Raw genomic sequence first — 8,290 nt, forward strand, 5'->3', positions numbered from 1 at the left:
AAGAACACAGGTTGCACTCTCCCTGATGAGTACTAACTAATAGCAGAGGTTTACCCTTGCTTTCTCCAAATTTCCAACATCTTGCTTTGGTCTCCACTTCACCTAATTATAAAGGCACTTTCTAGGAGATTTTCCATCATTTGTATATTTCTATCATTCGGGGAATCATCATCAGCATACTCCTGAGTCAAACTACAGTTGATATACCTGAAGCTTATGCTCACATGTGACTAGAGAGGACCAATATTTCAGCCACATGTTCTTCTCTAGACTTTTTTCATTCATTCATTATCTTTAATATTTTACAGGTCTTAAATAATTTTTATCACCTCAGTGGTAGAGCATTATACCCATCTATTTCTACTATTCTCTTCAGAACTGGACTATGACTCTGGTAAATATTTCTGATTTTAATCTTCAACTACTTTCAAAAAGACTCAACTGAAATTTTTAAAAGGCCTAGCCAGCCTCCTAATTTTCTTATAGGGCTACAAATCTTTACTGAATATGAAAGTCTTTTTTCCTTTATCTTTGTTTTGGGATGCAGACTTTTTTTTCTACCAAAGTATTCCATTAGATTTTATATTATGAAGTCTCCGGTAGTAATATATATGAAAGTAATGAATTCAAGCTCTCTAAAATGTAAATCCATTGAAATAAATCTTAGTCACCTTCACCTCCTTGAGTGGATAATACTACCTAGAAGGGTTTTCTCATGATATCAATATTGCAAAAAATCAATAAGCAGACTGTATTGAAATATTTGTATAGAAAATATAAACCAATTTTCTCTCTGGATTTTCAGATGTTTATTTCAATGGTTACTTCCTATAACTGCATCATTTTCAAAAATCTTCAGGTTAAGCCATTTACTACAATTTATTATTAATCATGCTTCTCAGTGACAAAATGATTCATGCATAGCTATTTCATCAAAATCATTGGTTCAATCTCTATATAGGCTATATATCATAATCATAGCTAGCTGTTGTAAAAATATTTATTATGGACTATAAGGGGTCTTTGGAAAGTGAATGTAAAAAGATAAGTGCAATTATAGCACTGCTATAGGAAATGATCATTAAATGTATTTATGCTATAAGTCTTCATTTTATTACATCAGTTTATAAAAATAAGTTAAAAAAACTGTCTTTTGACAGTTTATGAACCTGTATAAAGGATGTAAAGATTCATAAATAAAAGCAAGATAAGGAAATAGCTTTTCCAGATAAATACAAGTAAATCTGTATGTGAGATTTTCGGTTGATTACATATTTCCCTTCTATACATTTTTAATCATTATGAACATAATTATATTAATTTCAATAGATAGAGTTGAAAACTTCAAAGACATTCCAGTCAAGATTATTATCGAATTTCAAACATTAATCAGTCACTTGCAACTCCAAACAAACAGCAATGGTAGAAATATATGCTTAAATGCATTTAAAAGGTATAGTTATAAAAAAAAAGCAAGCTATACATCTCTAAGAACAATGTATGTAATATAAAAAGTACAATGGTTAACAGTTAAAGCTGTATCCCTACTGGGTTTTGGGGAATGAACATAGGTAAAGGTGCTTGAAATTGTTTTTTCTCCTTTGAGTTACTGGAATGGAAAATAGTCCACACACGTCAAGGGATGAGAGCCAGGCTAAAGATGGAACCAGTGGCTTCCACTTCCATCCCTCCTAGAAAGGAATGCTGGAAAGAGCTGAAATTGTTGCCCAGGTCTAAGCTTTGAAATTCTCCCTGAAGAAATGGAACTAAGTGGATACAGTTGCACAGATAGGACCTAAGTAAAGTTGGTAAATAGATCTGTGAAATCACACCTGACTAGGGCTGAGAGTCACAATGATCACCGTTTCTAAGATGAGACCCCCAGGAAGCTAGATAAGGGTTATAAAACTCTAGATGAGGAGGATAACTATTACTCAAGATAAGATAAAAATCAAAGTTTTAAAGTACAAGTAAAAAAATAAGTGCTCTATATGTGATAAAAGATAGTCTGAAACAATTAGAAAAATTTATTCTTAAAGTGATACAATAATAGAACAATAATATTAAAAGATTTACAATAATATTAAAAGATTTAAAAATGAGTATTTCTTTATATAATCCTGATGAGAATTCAAAATGGTACAACTACCTTGAAAAATTGGCAGTTGATAACCTGAAGGAAATTAAGCATCCAAACCCCTATGACCCAGAAATTCCATTCCTACATATTTATCCAAAATAAATGAAAATCTATGCTCAAAAGTCTTGTACAGAATGCTCACAGGCTTATTTATAATAATCTCAAATTGGAAACAATTCATATAGGAGAATGCGAAAGCACACCGTGGTAAATTCATATTATTATTATTTTTGAAGATTTTATTTATTTATTTATTATTTATTTAGAGAGCATGAGTTGGAAGAAGAGCAGAGGAAGAGGGAGAGAGAGAATTTCATGCAGAGTCCACAATGGACTGGGAAGCTGACTGGGGAGTGCAGAGCTCACTTGGGCTCGATCTCACGACCCTGAGCTCATGACGTGAGCCAAAGTCAAGAGTTGGACACTTAACCAACTGAGACACTGAGGCACCCAGTTAATTCATATTATAAAATATTACTGTTCAGCAAAAAAAACAAACAACTGATACACACAACAACATGGACGGATGTCAAAATGATTTGTTGAGCAAAGTAAACCGGAAACAAAAAAAAAAACTACATGCTGTATAATTCCATTTATTTATCAAGAATAGACAAGAGTGAGGCACCTGGGTAATTCAGTTGGTTTAACATACAAGTTTTGCTCTTAGCTCAGGATCTGATGGTGGTGAAACTGAGCCCCTAGTCCTGCTCCACATTCAGTGGGGAGTCTGCTTGAGATTCTCTCTCCCTCTGTTTCTTCCCTGCCCCTCCTGCTCTCTCACTCTCTCTAAAATAAATAAATAAGTCTTAAGAAAAGGACAAGAATGATCTATAATGGTAAAAATCAAAGCGGTGGTTGCCTCGGACTGCTGTCAAGGGACACAGTGGGACTCACAGTTGTTACTGTTGTCTTGATTAGACTAATGGTAACATCTATATATATATATATATATATATATATATATATATATAGTCAAAATTCATTAAACTATGTGCTTAAGTTTTCTCTGATTACTTATGCAAATTGTATTCAATAAAGTTTTGTGAGCATAAAAAGTTCAGATAAGAAAGGAGGTAAAAAAAAATTGCATCCATAAAGCAATAAAAAGAAATTATGAAACATGCTAGGCAGATAGGACCCAAGAAACATATAAGTATATAATAGAACAAATTAGAAATCATGGAGAAACAAGCAATGGAAAGGAGACTAACTGAATGTTTAAAATTATTCAAACACTTGATTGATAAAGATAATGCAATGCATTCTAGACCAGACCCATCAGAAAGAGATTTTGTTAACTAGAATACTATAATGAAGGATTCATTCAAAATGTACCCCAAAATGATAGAGATAAAAAAATATATACTTCATGGTAAGAGGTATAGAGAATAGTATAAAGGGAATCAGAATTCATAGAAATTAGAAAGTAAGATAATAGAGGCAACCTCTATTCAAAAACATAGCGTATACATTTTTCCAGATCTAAATAAAGCTATAAGTCTCCAAATACAAAGTGTACCATGAGGCAAAGCAGGATGAACAAAAGTCCACACTTAGCCACATGGTGTGAAATTGAATATTATATAACTAAAATATTGCAAACTAATATTAAAGAAGGAAGAAATACTGTAACAAAAGATCAGATGTACCTCAAGTACAATGTTTCATTAATAATACTAGATAATAGATAATATTAGATCAGTATCTTAAACTATTAACCAGGACACCTGAGTGGTGATCCTGGAGCCCCGGGATTGAGTTTCACATCAGGCTCCCTACACGGAGCCTGATTCTCCTTCTGCCTCTTTCTCTCTCTCTCTCTCTCTCTCTTTCTCTGCTCCTCATGAATAAATAAATAAAAATCTTTAAAAAAATCTATTAACTAACAATTCAATATTCTCTTACTATGGAACAATGAAGATAAAACAGAGATACTTTCGGGGCACCCGGTTGGCTCAGTTGGTTAAACATCTACCTACCTACATGGGTGAATAATGAAATACCAGGCTCATGCTAACAAAAGAAAATGGATATAGCAGCAGTAATATTAGTTAAAATAAGACTTAAGCAAAAAGTATTAATGGAAGTTAAATTCTATATTATTTGATTATAATTAAATCAGTAGAATTAATAATTAAATAATCACTAGAATTGACCTATAAGGAAATTAGTATATGTAAGTATATTATAGTATGTATGGGTTCAAATATGAAACATCATATAATGTTTGTCCTTCTCCGACTGACTTACTTCACTCCGCATAATACCCTCCAGTTCCATCTACATCGAAGCAAATGGTGGGTATTTGTCATTTCTAATGGCTGAGGAATATTCCATTGTATACATAAACCACATCTTCTTTATCCATTCATCTTTCGATGGACACCGAGGCTCCTTCCACAAACATTATATGGTCTCATTCATTTGGGGAATATAAATAATAGTGAAAGGGAATAGAAGGGAAGGGAGAAGAAATGGGTAGGAAATATCAGAGAAGGAGACAGAACATGAAGACTCCTAACTCTGGGAAATGAACTAGGGGTGGTGGAAGCGGAGGAGGGCGGGGGGTGGGGGTGAATGGGTGACAGGCACTGAGGGGGGCACTTGACAGGATGAGCCCTGGGTGTTATTCTGTATCTTGGCAAATTGAACACCAATAAAAAATAAATTTATTATTAAAAAAAAACAAATATGAAACATGATCCATATATAATTTATATCACATTATTTGTGCTGTACCTCACATAACTTAAAGTGATATTTTTAGCTACCTCAGTTATTTTAAAGTCAACCTAAAGAGAAATTGTTACTTTGTTTACAAATTACAAAACAAATTAAGTAGAATGTTTTTGGCGAGCCATAGACAACAAGGTATCACAATAATACTTAGTCCTTGGTCATCCTGGCTGTGCAAACATGGAACCTATGCAACTTAACTGGCAGTATGTTTTTTAAAGGGTAGCTTTTTTCTTTTTTTCTTTCTTTTAGTCTAGCTTCCTAACTGACATCAAATTATTCAAAGCCTCCCTAGGCACAATAAAAATTTATTAAGGTGTACTGCTATAATAAAAAATACCAGCTTGTAGATTTTTACATGGTAATTCATATGAGAAAACATAAAAAATAATCTTAGAAAAGTGCATTCTGAAGTGTATTTTTTAAATATTCCAAAAGGAAAATGAATACTGTAACTTTCTTTTCTTCTTTTGAAATGTTCGCATATATTTTATAAAAATGACTACCCTAAGAATTCCAAACACATTTTAATGTAAATATATACATTCTATTTTATATTTACATAATGCTATTATTTAGGGAATATAAAATCATATGAATACTGATGAATTTATTCCCACATTTTTCTGAGAAATGAAGATATTTCAGAGTTTGATGTGGAATCAAAGCTTAAGGAGATGTTGCATGAAAGGCAGATACATGCAAAACAACTTTCAAAGGCCAAAAGAAAAAGGTCAACAAGTCCAGCTTGGTAAGAAATGGTTTAAGGGGATTTATCTATGGACAGAAACATGTTTTAGGCAGTGGCAAGATTAGATTTTTGCAATCCCACCTCTCATAAAACCTGCTTTTATACCCCTAAAGGCTAGGAAGTTACTGAAGACAATTCCTTGGAGACCACCCTAGATGAAAAGTTTGAGAATAGGTGTGTATCATAGTTGTAGCTCCAGAACAGATCAAGGATGTCATGCCCTTAGGGTGTACTTAGTATATTAAACAAAAGGAAAGAATGTATATGTGTGTGTGGGGGCGGGGGGAGGTGGAATTCAAGAGGGCTTCAGGTCAAAAAGTGGTCATCTCAGTGGATTTGTCCAAGATGTCATCAGTCTGGTTCAGATAGGTGATGAAATGTATAGGGGGTTCTATCCCTGAAATCACACCCTTTCATTCTGTTGTCATGACTGTTTTCCTATACAGTGTTACTAGATCTTATTAAGAAAGGTCAAACAGACAATTCGTAATAGTCAAATCGATTGTAATTTGAAAGGTAGACATGTTATATAATTAAATACTTCATTTGGATTTTCTTTTATTTACTAAAATTATGTACTATATCCTACGTCATACCCCTAGAAAGTAGGACAATTTTCCCCAGGATGTCTGAAGTTTGTTTTGAAGATTACATCTATTTCGTAGTAAAGAGAACTGTTTTTTGGAAAGTTAGTTTTAGGGACGCATGGGTGGCTTAGTGGTTGAGCACCTCCCTTCCACCCAGAGCATGATTCTGGAGTCCTGGGATCGAGTCCCACATCAGGCTCCCTGCAAGGAAGGAGCCTGCTTCTCTCTCCGCCTGTGTCTGCCTGTCTCTGTGCCTCTCATTAATAAATAAATAAAATATTTAAAAAAAGAGAGAAAGGTTTTAAATTAATTTTTGAAAATTCATTTTTATTTAAAAAATTCAGTCTTATTGAGAGAAAAGTATGGAAGAATAAAAACATAGTCAAAAATAATTAATAAGGTACAAATATTTACTAAAAATGGATGAGGATTGAGTAATGGTAACACTAAATAAATAATATTCATTAAATACATTTGTTGAAATAGTGGATGAAATTTTCATTAAAGCTAGAGATTATTTAGTGCTAGTTATTAATATTACTGAAAACTTTAACTTTGAACTGAGTCAAGAAAGTAAAACATTATCCAAATGTGAATGCACAGCAGAAGTACTCAGGAGGGCCGAACGCTTCACTGGGGCAGTCTCCACATATCATGGGGAGATAGACGCTGCTGCCTTTGTTTGGCCTTGGTCCTCACAGCTCCAAAAAGAAACAGGATCTCGATAAGCTCTATGAGCTGAAGTCCAAAGCTCGGCAGATTATGAACCAGTTTGGCCCCTCAGCCCTAATCAACCTCTCCAATTTCTCATCCATAAAACTGGAACCAGCCAGCACCCCTCCACAAGGCTCCATGGCCAATAGCACTACAGTGGTAAAGGTACCAGGCACTCCTGGGACAGGAGGGCGTCTCAGCCCTGAGAACAATCAGGTATTGACCAAGAAGAAATTACAAGACTTAGTAAGAGAAGTGGATCCTAATGAGCAATTGAATGAAGATGTGGAGGAGATGCTGCTGCAGATTGCTGATGATTTTATCGAGAGTGTGGTGACAGCAGCCTGCCAGCTTGCTCGGCATCGCAAGTCCAGCACCCTGGAGGTGAAAGATGTCCAGCTGCATCTAGAACGCCAGAGGAACATGTGGATCCCGGGATTTGGCTCTGAAGAAACCCGACCCTACAAAAAGGCTTGCACCACAGAGGCCCACAAACAGAGAATGGCATTGATCCGGAAAACAACCAAGAAATAACACACGGAGAGGTCAGGGGATGGACAACAGTGTATTTGGAGATACTTGAGCTGAGACCTCAGCCATCTCATCCTTGGATTTTTTTTTAATGCTTTACAGAGAAGCATATATTTTTTATTAACAGTGCAGCAATATCTATAATGACTGAGAGGATCTGCCAAAAGAATAAAACCTCCTACCCCAACTTCCAGTCCCTTTTTCCTGACGTCTCAAAGAAGAGCAACGTATCTTCCAGAGAAGATTTTATTTGTGGTTTATTATATAAGTGATTGAATATTGGACGAAGCATTATGGTCTTGTTTGGTGAGACAGTACTAGCAGGATTTGTAGAGGTTTGTGTTTCCTTCTCCCTTCCCCTTTTCCTTGTACTTTGTAATGTCAGTGTTTATATGAATATGACTTTCACTTGCTTTTCCAGAATAAAGAAGTTATTAATCAAAAAAAAAAAAAACAAATGTGAATGCACAAATAGTTCATTATTAGGCTGCCTCCTGCCCCCGCGGCCACCTTATAATAATATCTGAAGGAAATGGAAAATGTGTTAGGAGAGAAAATATTATTTTCAATAAACATGCTGGAATAATTTTTAATGCATCTTTCCAGGAAAAAGTTTGGCATAAGAAGTCTCCCTATTACCTATAGGGACATGTGTAGATTATATCACATCATTCTTGGGATGCCCTTTGTAGTATTTATTCACTAAAAGACCATGCTTATTTCTCTGACCATTATGCTAACCCTGCAATATTATTTGGTGAACACACTTTTACGTTTCCTAAAACTGTAGTTCTTGGCCCTCAGTCTACTTTTTACTAATTTCCCTGG

At 34.7% G+C, this 8,290-nt stretch overlaps 1 pseudogene; it reads left to right on the forward strand.

Annotated features, from left to right (window-relative positions):
* Positions 1–6,845: 6,845 nt before the first annotated feature.
* Positions 6,846–7,896, forward strand: LOC140636239 (transcription initiation factor TFIID subunit 12 pseudogene; annotated as a pseudogene).
* Positions 7,897–8,290: the final 394 nt, after the last annotated feature.

The sequence above is a fragment of the Canis lupus genome, chromosome 7 (assembly GCF_048164855.1).
Source record: "Canis lupus baileyi chromosome 7, mCanLup2.hap1, whole genome shotgun sequence".
Classification (NCBI taxonomy): Eukaryota; Metazoa; Chordata; class Mammalia; order Carnivora; family Canidae; genus Canis; species Canis lupus.